Raw genomic sequence first — 15,383 nt, 5'->3', positions numbered from 1 at the left:
CGGCACTAAGGAAACGAAAACTTCAAGATTGCCATACTTATAATACTTTTTCACTTTGAAATTTTCCAGCAGAACAATTGAAGCCAAGTTATACAAAAATTTTTTATGATTTTTGGAGCTTTACGGTGACCTAATGAATTTTACACAGACCATCAATCATGCGTATCCTAAAATTGTGATGTGAGGTGCAGGCTCATTTGAACAGCCTGGTCATTGCGTGGTTGACAGTCTTTCTGCCATAACCGTTGGTACATGACACATTTCGAACACATGCCTTCATAGATGACACAGTAGTTTTCTTTCAATGTCGTCATCGTTCTTATTGCTCTGAGCTGTTGAGGGTTTTGTACTTATATGATACAAAAACTATTTTTTATTCAGTTTTGTAAAGCATACGATTGTTTTTGCTTCAAATATACTTACATTTGTAAGGTCTGAAATGCATCAGAAGCTTTTGTGTTTTGTCTTCAGTATGCCATGATGTAGTAAATATGAAAATAAACTGATTGCTGCATTTCATCTGCATACTTTCACTCAGTCCCAGTACAACGTAAATGCAACGCACCATGCAAGAAATGAAAAAGAATCCATCTTCCCCACATTTGGATAAAAGGGAAGTGCTCCACTAGAAGTGTCTCTCTCGACCTTTCCTATTGTGCGCGCTATTCATAAAAGAACTAATCACTGTGAAGCAGCTGGTTCTTGATGCCTTTTCGTAACTGTGGCGCACTTTCATGTTTCCCCTCGGAGGAAGTGGCGAACAACTGGCCTGGTGGGTGCTCTAATGAATTGGAAGGGAGGCTTGCTGCTTTTGGCGCAGCTTCAGTCCTTGTAAAGGCTTCATTTCAACACTGTTAAGAAGAGCTGCGCTCAGTTGAACCCGACCTCACGGAGAGCCCACTCCAGCACCAGGAGGTACTGGAATGACTGGGGCTGTTCAGGCTGCGACTGAGACTGGTGCAGGGTGAGAGGCTGCACAGTGGGATGCTGGATGTGGCTGGTTGTGGAGAAAGGAGAAGCGGCCTAAAAATCCCATCGTCTGCCCTTAATACACAGCCGAAAATTAAATTTTCATCATTTTTGCATTTGCATTTTGCATGTTGTGGATAAACGCACTGAGGTACCCACACTAATTACATCATTTTTGTCCCCCAGGTCATTATGCCATTACTTCAAGTATTTGTAGTATAATTTTTTTTTAATACAAAATTTAACAAATCTTCTTCTTTATATATATAAATACAAATACTACTTACTACTACTACTACTACTACTACTACTACTACTACTACTACTAATAATAATAATAATAATAATAATAATAATAACAACAAACCTCTAGTCCAGTGAAGGGTTTTGGGAGTATGAAGCCTATCCTGGAAGCATAGTGTTGTTACATTCAGTACTTTGATGGAGCCGCTGACATTGCAGGGTTTTTTGCAATTGTGTGTGTGTGTGTGTGTGTGTGTGTGTGTGTGTGTGTGTGTGTGTGTGTGTGTGTGTGTGTGTGTGTCTGACCGACCACAAGGGGGAACCATGGCTCAGAGTATATTTTACATCTCGACTTGGAAGTAAATGCTACAGACCAACCCTTTACAACTGGTCTGCTCAAACACAGCAGAACACACCCTAATGTGGGTTTCATTGTCAACACATACTCCATGTCCTCATAATGGAGTGTCTGTCTTTCCACTTGTCTTACCAATACTTCTTGTCACGCAAGTAAGCAAAATAGCATTGGTTAATATACAGCTGTATACATAATCCCATCCATTACATACATTTACTTATTTAGCTGATGCTTTTCTCCAGAGATTTGTGATGTTAAAGTATTTACCTGTTTATACATCTGAATAATTTTTACTGGTACAATCCAGGGTAAGTACCTTGCTGAAGGGTATGACAGCTAGAGGTGACACTCAAACCTGTAACATTTGGGTCCAAAGGTAACGCCTCTAACCACTACACTACCAGCTGTTCACATTCAGCCCACTGGATAAAAGTGATTTTTTAGATTATATATGTATAGCTTTTTGGCTTTAGGCTACATGTGTCCTTACATGACATTGCAAAGAAAGTTTGTTTTCCTTTGAATGTGTCCTCGCCCCGGTGTTTTTGGGTAGGCAGTAGTGCAGTGGCCTCCTTTGGTGCTCCTGTGATCAGCGACCGCATCCCCACCCAAACAAGACATCTGGCCCCCTTGTTTCCCAACATGATGCTTTCTCAGCTGCCGCCGGCTTTCCCTCAGCACTGAAAAATGTAGTAAAACTTTACTGGTCCTCGGCGTGACCGCAGCTGTGGCCGGCTGTGGGCCGGAGGCTCCCCGAGTGGGACAGGGGTGTCTCATTACATTTCCACGGGAACGCGGTTGGTGACCGCTTCTTCTTCCTGTCCAGCCTGCAACAAACACTCTTATTGTCCTTCTTATACTCTAATTTCTAAGATAATATTTTTATCCAAATCTATCCGATTTATATAGCCAATTAAAAGAATTTAGGTAAAAGTTGTGCTTGCCTGTTATTGCAGCAGGGTGAACAAGTGGCCTGCGTGTGCACTTACTGATTACACTACTTGTTACCACATTGTTTGTCTTTACACCCGTTTTGCTGATGCTTTTCTCCAAAGCTACTTAAAATGTCATCTTTTCTATGCTAAGCTATTTACTCTGAATACTCTGTTTACCCATTGACACATCCGGGCTGTTCTGATTCAGGTACTTCAGGGTTGGTGAGGGGCAGTACAGCAGGATTAGAACTGACATCCTTTAACTGTAAGGCAAAGATTGTAACCTTGACATAACATGTGTGCTCAGGATAAGGTTGCATTTAGCTGACACTTTTCTCCAGAGTGACTTACAATGTTAAGGCTATAATTATTTGCCTATTTATGCAGCTGGTTAGTTTCACTCAAGCAATTTAGGGTAAGTGCCTTCCTCAGCAGTACTACAGTTAAAGGTGGGTGTTGAACCCAGAACCTTCAGATCCAAAGGCAGTAGCTGTAACCACTACATTACTATCTGCCCCCGTCAGCAGATCCAACCACGTCCCCTGTATCCATACTTTAACACGGAAACACTAGAAACACATAACATCATACAAAAGGGCCATTCTTGGGACAGGGTTACTGAAGGATGGTGAAGGAAGACAATGTAAAATTTAATCACTAGACATATATTATGTCTCAGTGAATATCAACAAGCATATAATGTACATTGCAACTGGGTGTCTGTCACTTCAAACTTCTATTCCACAAAATCAATTGAAAAGTCTATTAACTTCCAGCTTTTTCATATTTCATTATAGACACTGGCGATGAGCAGCAAAGTGTTCATCATTCTATAAGCCCTGGTTAGACTGAAGCCAAATCTATCCACAGTCAGTCTTTACGTACAGTTCTGACCATTCAGTGGACTTATTGATTAAAGGATTCATAGCCAAGTCCATTCACGTTCAACCCTTCTAATGATTTTTGGCACACGCAGTTAGAATTCAGAGTTAAGTGGCATTTAACGGCAATTAACGAACTTGTACAACAGGGTAAATTGTGATGTAGAGCAATGAATTAAAAGATTTCAGAAGAAATCCAGAAATAAATTATTTTCAAGATTCACTCACTCCTTCACTATTGATAATGGCTTGTGCAGTAATCTGGAGCCACTCCTGGATGCATTTGGTGTGTGGCAGGGTACACTCTGGCCAGGAAACCAGTCCATCACAGGATACCTTACACACTATGGGGCAACACTTCTGCTTCACAACACCTACAGTAGGTGGTGTGAGAGGATGTGGGTTCAATCCCTGCTCAGTCTGTGTGGAGTCTGCATGTTCTCCCCATGTCTGCGTGTGTTTCCACCTGGGTGCTCTGGTTTCCTCCCACAGTCCGAAGACATGCTGTTCAGGTTCACCCATAGTGTGTGAGTGACAGAGAGAGTGTGTGTTCCACTGATGTATGGATGAGTGACCCAGTGTAAGTAGTGTATATAGGAGTGTAAGTCACCTTGGTGAATAAGGTGTGTGGGCTGATGACACTACATGGAGTTCACTAGAAGCTGCTTTGGAGAAAAGCGTCTGCTAAATAAATAAATGTAAACTTATAGCCAATAATTAGATAATTTTTTGGACAGTGGGAGCAAACCAGAACATCTAGAGGAAACATAGGCAGAACATAATGTCTCCACACAGACAAGCTTTGCTTGAATCCACAAACCAGGCTACCTGCTGCACCACTGTGCTGTCCCAATATTTGTTCTTAAAAACTATACTAGTAATTTCTCCTTGGATAATGATATCAGCCACCTGCAAGGCTATCTGGAAACTTCAAAGAGTGAAGACAAATGCACAAATACACCATCAAATGCTGACACTGATATTGTTACAGCAGAAGCAGCACCACTATTTTTAATATACCCTTCTTGAATTGCAGATGACTTATAAAAACCATAATGATGCATTGATTTGCAAATTTATACAGTTGTAAATTATCAAAATGCATAATGACACAGTAATTTAAGTTTATTATGAATAGTCAATTATAAAGGAATATAAGTCTCATAAGAGTCACGCAAAAGAAATGTAGAGGAAACATAGGCAGAACATTAGATTCATACGAAAGAAATGGATATATTTTGTGTCAAAAAAGGTTTTAGTTTTTGGCACAGATGTACATGGACAGATGCACATCGACTTGAGCAACTTTAAATTTTTTTTTTTTTTATTAGTTTGTCATTTGGTATTTTCTTTATGCCATTACTCAGATGCAAACAAAGAAGTTGTTTCTTCAATTAGAGGAACAGACAGGCTATTCAGTAATGCTGCAAGTCCAGATCATGTTTGTCATGTTTCCATCCAGAAAGTGGGTCATCAGACCCAAGTGCAGCGCAGAGGCGCACAAGGTGATGGGAGGATCCGAAGGTCGTGGTCGGGAAACTAGCAAGGGTCACCGAGGTGCAGATGTCGTTGCGAGGAGAATCCGAAAACCGTGAGTCGAAGATCAGGCAAGGGGTCGATGGAAACGAGGAAGGCGAGGAGAGTCAGGAGGAAGAGGGTCGAGGAACTTGAGCTAGGACAGGGAAGTCAGGAAAGGTAAACAGGGTGATACGAGAGGCGCTGGTGAGCAGGTAGGCTACACGTGGTTCCGCGATGTTCTGAGCTCCGGGCTGTCCTTTTTTTGCGTCTGGAACCTGATCAGCCGCAGGTGTTCCTCGTTGCCGAGGTGGAAGGTGTGACAATGTTAAAAAAGAACAAACTGGAGCCAAAGTAAAAAATATCATCAACCTCTCAAACATTTTCAAAATCCTTCAGCAACTTTTCTCCCATTGCGCATCAGCACAGACAGGAGACTGTATGTGTGTGTCAGATTTCATCTCCACTATATATCTCACTAAGGTCCTGTTAGTGCAAGTTCCAGTGTGTAATGATGTGACCTTTTCGGTTTTTTCCCCGTTCCCCAATGAAATAGCAGCACTACTTAAACCACAGGTCAGCTCTTCCGCAAGCAAATCATATCGTTAATCACATCATCCAGAAAAGCAAAATAGAGTATAAAAAGAAATGGGCAGATTTTGCTGAAGAGCTATTTGTTTAACATGAGACTCCAGGTGCAGAGGCCTCTAGTTAAGGGTGTGCTGCCAAATATTTCTGCAAAGACACTGCTGATTTCAAAGATCATATCTGTACAGCAACTCCAGCTTTGGATCCGCGAAAAAACATACATGACTATGAAGTGTTACAAGTAAAAAGAAAAGTCCTGACTATAGAAGTGTGCAAAAATGTGACACTAGAGTAGCCTTGAAACGAGAACATTAAAGCTCTGAGAATCATGTGGATGTGATCATGCTGCTGTTCTTGCAGCCACCTCTGATGCCCATTTTCAGTCCTGTTCCTGTTCTACTGTCAACTCAATGGTAACAACACAATTTTTTCCCTCCAAAACGCCATATGTATCATTTTAAGTCCTCGGGATTTCCGCATGTTCTTCTTCAACAAGGTCATTTACAGAGAGAGCTGTTTTCATGTTGGAAACACAATCGAGCACATAATGGTTTCCAGCAAGCTGTAATTGACTGAATCTCCTCACTGGCTCCATTCACACGAAACAATGAAGGCAATGTTTCCGGATGGTGGGCCGAGAACTGACCCGACCCGCGGCTCCGTCCTCCGGGTCTGTGGTTGCCTTCGGATGCCCCCACGGCTCCATTCTGGATTACCGCTCCATGCCTCCAGTCTTGTTCTTTGTCACAGTGCTTTGTCTCTGGAAGGTCCACAACACTACTTTAGAGAAAGAATTTTTCCCCCAAAACAGAGGATTTGACGAACATTCTCTGTAAAAGAGCTGGAGAAAAGTCTACATTTGGAATGCATTTTAATGTCTAGTGTGACATTTATATACGACATACTGCATCGTCTGACACACGAGATCCCTGAAGCAAGACTAAACAAAAGGATGTGGTCGCTGTAGGGGACCAGAGACAAAGACCGGAATGAATCTGCTATGTTTTGGGGGTTATGATAGACCGGTGAACCATGGCAATGCTTATCAGGTGTTTTAACAGGTTATTCTGTGACAAATGGTTGGTATTCAAAACACACAACCGCCTTCAACAGATGGCTGAAATTTAAATGCCTTCCTGTTTTTCCCGAGGCTCATTTAAACCTTTATATCACCAAAACCACACGTTTCAAAGACATAAATGAGGACTTAAATTAAAGAGGACAATTTAGACTTTGCAAATCAAGCATTTGAAATAAACAGTCAATTATTGTTTGGATACAGATGCTGTAGGCAACATGAGAAAGCTGCGACTTAGAGAGTGACAAAATGTGTAGAAGATTAGTCTGTAAACGCCCTCTCTCGATAAGTGCTTTTTCTGTACAGGGTCCCACTGGTCCGGAGCCTATCCTGGAACCACAGGTAACTTGTCTAGGTTGGGGATTCCAGGGGGACACCAGCCCGTTGCAGGGTTGGCACACACACACACACACACACACACACACACACACACACACACACACACACATACACACACACAGAGTGAACAACATGGAGTCATCAGTTCACCTGAAACACACGTTTAGACTGTAGGAGGAAAGTGGAAACCCTTGAGAACACGAAGGGAACATATAAACCCCACAGAAACTGAGCTAGGATTGTACCTACGTCCAATCACACAACCCAGGCACTGCACGGCACACACGCTACCCCCCCCCAGCCGCATATTATATAACCACGATTTTCTGGCTGTCTTTATTATTGTCTTTATTATTATGGGAAGCTAACAATATAAGAAGATGTGAGAGTGGCAAAATGAGTTAACATGCACGTTCAGGCTGCAGTTTCCCCCTGAGGAAACTGCAACCTGAACGTGCATGTTAACCCATTTTGACAAAATATTCAGGGGTATAGTGTAAAATGTTCAGGGTTGTTGCCTTGCAATCTGAAGGTGACCAGTTTGTCTCAGTCCTGCGCAATGACCCATGAGCAAAATATTTTAAATAGTTCAATTAACAATAACCTTCTTTAATATCTCTTTACAACTGGGAAAATCTTTGCTTATTTCTCAGTTTTGCAGCTTAATTTTAAATGAATGTGAGATTTACTTACAAAACTTCCTGGATATTTAACACTTTAAATGGCTATTACTGATTAAGCAAGAACAGAAGATATTTCTAAAACTGCAATTGCAGCTGTTGCTGTATGACAATAAAAATTTTTGAGAAAAAGTAAGTATTGATTTGACATTTTAAAATGTCTGTAACACCTGTGATTGTCAGCCATCTATATATTTTTTTTTCTTGCACTGGAAGTTCTCTGGTGTATGAGTTCTTGTTGCTTTGTTTTGTAGAAGGAGGCACTCACGAGCTGAACTTTTAGGTATCATAATGCACAAATGCGGTATAAAATCACACTTTTTACATGTTGGGTTTTTTTGTCCTTGGTGGGGTTTTTATGTGTAAAAGTTGAACAAATCAAAGGGTGCTGTGTCTGTGCAACACAGATGGAGACAGGACTCTATAAAATGCTATTTCCACTGTTTTTCTTCTATTATTTTTACAAAGTGCTTCATTACAGTGAAGGACAAGGCTGTCTGAGGAGGAGTTAACAAACAGTCAGAGTGTGTCTTAGGTACAAATTGGATGAGTCATAATAACTGAGGACCACTTCCTGCCCGAATGGTGTGACTGCTGGTTTCAAACTGTTTGATGCTTTGGCTGAACAGTACAGTAGTTTCCAGCTGAAGGGGAAATAACACGCATATGGACAAAATGTGCAGCATATGGAATACCGAAACCTGTAATCATTTGCACACAATCCTGTAAATGACATGAGAAATGTAGTTATTTCTCCGAAGCAGTAATAAATCAAAGCACTTCTGGCATATAGCGCACAGCTGACGGGTAACCAGCCTTCCTGTATCGTTTCTTTAATCACACAGACTGGCTCTATTATTTGTTTTTCAGAATACCATTTCCTCACCATGACTGTCCTCATGGAAGATCATGTCTGTGCATTGCTTACATTTTCAGCAAGAAGTTCACCTTTATTTAATTGATTAATTACTGTGGATATATCCTTTCAGCTGCATGTTGCAATAAATCAGTGCAGTCCATTGCAAATTTCCACACATTCTGTGCCCATGATTACATAAAACATTTTTTTTGCCAGTGTCTCTTGTCCTTTGCCATGGATTGGATGTTCTGAAGTGATTTTCCTGGCTTGTGGCTTTCCATCCAAAAATTACTTTCTGGTGATAAATTTACTACATTTCCTAAGTACAAATTAGCTACTTATTCATCCTTTGGAAATTTGAATAGAGAATTTGGAAAGCAAATTAAAAAGGGCCTTTTTCCGTTTCTGTAGGGGGAATGTGATGGAGAGTTGATGGACATGTCTAATCCCTATCAAGAGGTTGAAACAGCTGCCAGGGTTTTCCTCACATCAGCACCAGTTACTCTGGGACAGCTGGGTAACCTGCAGGCATCTTTTACATTCATAAAGTTTGACTGACACTTAAGGGAAAATTCCCAGCTATGTCACACTGATGCACCTGGAATAGTGCTTAGGTCGACACTTAATTGTTTAAATAAGGGGTGATAACATTTGCAATACCTGTTTCTTAACCTCATTTTCCCATCTTCCAGCTTACAATTCAAAACCGGTGTGTTTTGAGGGATTAGACTTTCTTTCTTTCTTTCTTTCTTTCTTTCTTTCTTTCTTTCTGTCTTTCTTCAAATGCTTTTTTTAATACAACTTTTTAACTTGCCATATATCTTTAAATGGATTCTTCCTTGCAGCAAAGCCAGTCTCCCTCGGTGAAGTCCGTAGCTAATCTTAGTTCAGAATATTGTGAAACAGTTTAATAGATATTCATTCTTAACCATTAAGTATTTATGTTGTCATAAATTGCTCAAAGCTCTGCCACGGAATAGAGTTTAGCTGTGCAACCGACAAGTTAAAAGCATTTCAGTTTTTTATTCAGTCAGATCATTTGAATAATACATAGGCTCATTTTTAAAAATGTTTTAATGTTTCATTTTATTTCGCTGTAGATTTCGGAGATTCTCATAACTGTACCTGTAACTGTAGCCCAGTAAAAATCTGAATTTCTGGATTAAAGTAGGAATCAACTCTTTTTGTGAAAACTGATTAAAGTCATAATTACAATCAGCAATTTAAGCACCATTCACCAGTTGTAGCATTTGTACTGATTTTAACAGATTTTTGCAAGTTCATGCATTGCATTATTTCATATATTGAATAATGAACGTCATGTACACGCTGACAAAAGGGTTACAATTTCACAGTGATAATATTTCCACTTAGATGAACTCGCAATTTTTGTTTTTGCATCTTTTTAAATGGATCATTACTGTTGAGCTCAAATCAGAAATGTCAAAATTCCTTTGGAAATTTAAAGCAATGAGTTACATATTCAGTATTTATATACATATGTATTAATTTAAAAACATAGGCAATTCTTTAAAAAGTGCTCAGAGTGCCAGATTGTTTTTCACAGTGGTCATGAACTAAAACCACCTTCAGTATTTTGAAGTGACAGTCACAGTAATCTCTTCTGCCGGGTGCAGCATTTGAGCACAGTGATGGGTAAAAGCAGTTTTCAGCACTTCTTCTCTTCTCCCCTTTCAGCTACACACACAATTCACCGGGCTCGCCAGAGGAGCACTGTAAACGTGAAATCATTGTGTGTGCACTGAAGTAATGTCAAAAGCCCTGAGAAACTTTCAGAAATACATTAACATTGAAATTGCATTAACTTTCAGAAATACATTAACCTCTTCACAAGGTGGGAAGCCTAAATTGTCACTAGGTTATTAAAGAGAGCCTTTCTAAATTGTCACCCCTGCATCTTTTTATCATTGCACAGTAAAACATGTTTGTATCACAAAAGTCTGAATAAAGCCTGTCCCCGATTGAGATTTTCTCGCAGAAAGGCATGCGGTATCTTTATTATAGTTTTCTAAAGCACTCTGACAAGTTGTAAAAGTTAAAAATTTGATATAAACACTTCCTGGCACTGATGACCTACAAAAACTTTGAAATATCATATGTGTCTACTGGTGGAAGCAGCAGTTATAGTTTTCCCACTTTTATTGGATTAAAACAAAAGTGGAATATGGAACTTTCTGGATGAGAGATTTATCTGGGTGAAACCCATCCAGTCGAAGGTCTACAGTTCTTTTAACCTTTCCCATGAAGAGCTGTTTCTTTATTTTTGAATCATGACAGCACTCTACTCCATCTCAACCTCAAGAAGGTTATAGTTGAAGGTATTTTTTCATGCTGCTTTTAGCAGCCATAGAAGGGTAAAATACATGAAAATACAAAGATGGTATCTTGGAAATGGATTGGTTTCTTTTCCCTGGAGCAACAAAAATATTTTGAGCAGATGTTCTTAAGTTGTTTTATTTTCCCTAAGAAGTGTGAATAGCTTGTAAAGGAGTAGTAGTTTTCCATATTACTTTTTCAGGCTTGTTTCCAGGACATTTTTCAGAAGTCCGGCATGTCTGGAGGGCAAACATGATCGAACGCACTTACATTAACATTTGTTTTATTTAGCAGATGCTTTTTTCCGAAGCGACATACAAATGATTCTTAACTGGTATTCAGCTGACACCTTCATCCCAGGTGACTTATAGTGCTCGATAAACCAAACTCACTCCATTCAGCTGACACTTTTCTCCAAAGAAACTTGTAACGTTCAGCTACCTGTAACCATTAACCCAGCTGGGTAATTTCACTGGAGTAATTTTCCAGTAAGTACCTTGCTCAAGGGTATCGCGGCAGTAGGTGAGATTAAAACCAGTGACTTCCAGAGCCAAAGGCCACAGCTCTAACCAGTCTGCTACCTGCTGCCCGACTTCAGTCACTTTTTCATTTATACAGCAGAGCAAAAAAAAGGAAATTTTCAGAACCGCTTGTCCCATACGGGGTCACGGGGAACCGGAGCCTACCCGGCAACACAATATAAAGTCCAAAAAAATATCACAAAATGATTAGCAAACACTCCGCTGTCTGGTGGGTCTGGGGTTCAAGTCCTGCTTGGGGTGCCTTATGGCGGACTGGCATCCCATCCTGGGTGTGTCCCCTCCCCCTCCAGCTTTGTGCACTGTGGTGCTGGGTTAGGCTCCGGTTCACTGCAACCGCATTCGGGACAAGTGGTTTCAGCCAGTGTGTGTGTGTGTGTGTGTGTGTGTGTGTGATTAGCAAACGCTTTAAATTAAGTGGATTTTTAAATTACAAAGTAAAAGAAAAAATTTCCATTTACCTGTCATCTGTTCCTCATGACATCATTTCTACCAACATTTTTTGTAAAGATTGAATGATTCTGGATTTGTAACACAACTATATTGTACCTGTGCTTCCTCTCTGTTTCTCCTTAACCGTTCCAGGCAGAGAGGAGGATGGTGGTTCAATTACAATCAACATGTCTGTCCGTTATAAAATGGACCAAGTTGCCACAGTAAAGAAATGACCTCACGCTTAGCTTTTCTGCTCCTTCTAATCACTTAAACACATTTTATAAAATTATTTGGACATTGCAATTATTGCTGAAATGTGGGAACAGGGGGCAAAATGTTTCAGAGAAAATCTCCAGGTTCCTGCATGTCTGCTTTGCACCTGGCATGGGATACAATAACATTTCTTTCGTTCTGTTTTTTTATTTCCCAGGCAAGAGCGAGATGGGAAAATAATTACCGAGGGCCGCTGATGAGTCACAGGAGGCAGAGGACGACTCTCTCCGATAGTTTGTTTTCCTGCCTCGACACACTTTGTTTCAACTTGTCACCGCTGAGCCCTTGTGCAGGGCAGGTGATGAGTGCTGTGGAACGTGGTGCGTGTGCGTGTGTGTGCGTGTGTGTGTGTGGAAGAGGTGTAAGAGGCAGTTCTTTCTGACGATTCTCTGGAGCACAGGTAGCTGGCTGTTCAGGATGTGTGTTTCAGTGTTTAGGCCTTCTCATAGCAACAGTGTTCTGTAACAGTCAAGGTCACATTCCAGAAGAGACCTCACACACTCAAAGGAAATTACACAGTACATGGAACAGTTTTAATACCATGCTTTGGATATGCGTGAAAACAACGTATAATGAAATCTTCCCATCCCTTCTCACAGTATTGGCCACAAAACTGTATTACTCAACTGAGCTGCACGGGGATGACAGCACTGTCCCTAGATTACACTCCATTAAATAAAAAGTATGCTGCAGATCTGTTATTTAAAGGGGTGCAAGTCCACTTCTTTGGTGGGAAAAGGCTGCTCGGCTTCAACCTCTTCCTTCAATTACTCTATTAAATTAATTGCTTTCATATTATAAATTGCCAGATACTGTAATAGATATTGCCAGGTATTACAACAGATATTACAGCTGTTATTCTCGATACCTGCTATGCCAGGTGTAAATCAGGTAATAATAAAATATGTTTAGGAAATGTAAATAAATAAATGGAAATGTTCTAAAACTTCAGGATATATGTCATAAAGGAAAGGTTGACACCAGTAATGGAAAGTTTCATAAATGTATGGCATTCAGGCAAGTTTAAGTTTAAGAGTATTATTTCATAAATAGTATCATTGGGGGTGTGGTGGTGCAGTGGGTTGGACCACAGTCCTGCTTTCCAGTGGGTCTGGGGTTCGAGTCCTGCTTGGGGTGCCTTGCGATGGACTGGCGTCCCGTCCTGGGTGTGTCCCCTCCCCCTCTGGCCTTATGCCCTGTGTTACCGGGTAGGCTCTGGTTCCCCGTGACCTTATATGGGACAAGCGATTCTGAAAGTGTGTATATATTGTTTTATAGGATCACTCATTGCATTAGTACCCCAGTGGCAAGCTTGATTTGAACTTGCATGAAGATTCTGCTGAGTTCTGAACAAAGCATAATTGCAGGCACAATTGCACTTGAAATTATAATAGTTTACAGCAACTCTGGCACAGTAAATTGAATGTACTAAATGGTCTAAACCGTGTTTGCCGATAACAACGGTAGCATTCTCAGCAGCAATAAGAATCTGCCAATTCTCAGATCTTTGGCAAGATTTTCATGGAGAAATTGTGCTCTCGGCACTGATTGAGAGCCTTTTGTAGCTGCATGCCTCCGTTTAAAGATTCAATAAATCTTATTTCAACCTTGTAACCATGGCTTTCATGTCTGCAAGAACTTTTAAGAGAAAACAAGGTATAATTACCTCAAAAATGTGCCTAGATTACAGGCAGTTCTTTTATTCCATTTTCACCCAGACCTGTTGGAAATTCTAAGAAATTCGAAGTCATTCAAATGGAATAAAATGCGGTGTAGCACTATTCAACCCAGACCATGGTCTTAATCTATAACTATACACACACAATGTCTATGTCTACAACCACTTGTCCCAAACAGGGTCACGGCAAACCGGAGCCTATCCCAGTAATGCAGGACGCAGGGCTGGGGGAGGGGACATGCCCCGGGCAGGATGGCAGTCAGCCACAAAGCACCCTAAGCAGGACTCGAACCCCAAATATAGTAATTTGCTTGTTTAGTCAATGCTTTTCTCCAAGGTGTCTTACAGTTTTAGGACTGTATAATAAGCTACTTTTTATTACTTAATTTTTCACTTGTTTTATTGAACTGGATATTTTTTTCTGGAGCAATGGAGCCAAGCAAAGGCTTTTACAATGCCTTTGAGAACAAAGCACTCAGTAACAAAAGCCACGCATGAAGGTTTCCATCAGAAGAACAGGCAGCCCTGTCCAGGATGGTGAAGGCTAATGGATTGTCCGCAGCAGAGCCCCTTTCAGACTCTCCTAAGATCAAAAGTTTGTAACATTTTTTTTTCCTATTTTTATTTCCCCATATATCAGATTTCTCTGCTTCCTTGAATAGTTTTATCCAGATGCTCCAGGAGTAGAACTCAGATTAGATTTGTTGCACATGCGGCAGCCGAGAACTGAATGCTTTCAGATCACAGCAGTGGACTTTAATTAATTCATATCTAACTGAAGATACCTTTACTGGTTTACACTGGTACACACATAGCACAGGAAATTGTGATGAGATTGGATTATAGAAATATTACAAGGGATGTACAGTACATGAAGATGGACTTTCAGTGAGAGTCATGTATTTACCCAGTAAATATTGTATATGGTTTCATGTCAGCCTTGTCTTTGTGATATATGTCTTTTGATCTCTTTCAAAGGTATGAAAGAGAATAAAAGAAAAGCACTTGCATGTGGTTGTGAGTTCCTTCCTTAATTCATGGGGATATGAATGCGGTACTATGGCTGCAGAATGCTACTGTCCTTAGATTCTGTGCTTTAAAATGAAGAGTAAACCGGTATAAATAATTGAATGCGAAACATTGTAGTTTGTCATCTATTGTTTCTCTAAGTGCTTTAGAGTGAAATATTTATTCTACGCAGAACAAGCAATATGAAACAAAGTGCAGTAACCCTGTTTGTAAGAACTGATTTCCTGTCCCACTTCAACGTTTATATATAAGCCAGATGTGGATAGAAAAATAGAAGAGACATATATAATACTACCCGATCGATGGCTGTCACCTTGTCGCAGTGGTTGGGCTTGCGCACTGTCGTGACCCAAAGGGCTATACTGACTGGAGTAACACTCCTTTGGGTTCAACCTTGTCAGGAAGACCGATGGTCAGCCGTCAGACAAAGAGAAGCTAACCTCATACTGGGCAGCAGCAGTATGGGTGGGTGTTGACGGCGGAAGATCACATTTCAGTGACAATGGCAACAACACCAACATTAACTGAGAAGAAGAAAGGCCTGGCAATCTACTTCTGTATCCTGCCACGAAAACTCTATGTATGATAGTAACACATCATGCGGAGAAGACAGTCAATGGAAAAGGACATCATGCTGGGCAAGGTGG

The sequence above is a fragment of the Scleropages formosus genome, chromosome 14 (genome assembly GCF_900964775.1).
Source record: "Scleropages formosus chromosome 14, fSclFor1.1, whole genome shotgun sequence".
NCBI lineage: Eukaryota > Metazoa > Chordata > Actinopteri > Osteoglossiformes > Osteoglossidae > Scleropages > Scleropages formosus.
The sequence above is the reverse complement of the archived record's forward strand: the minus strand, read 5'-3'. Positions refer to the sequence as shown.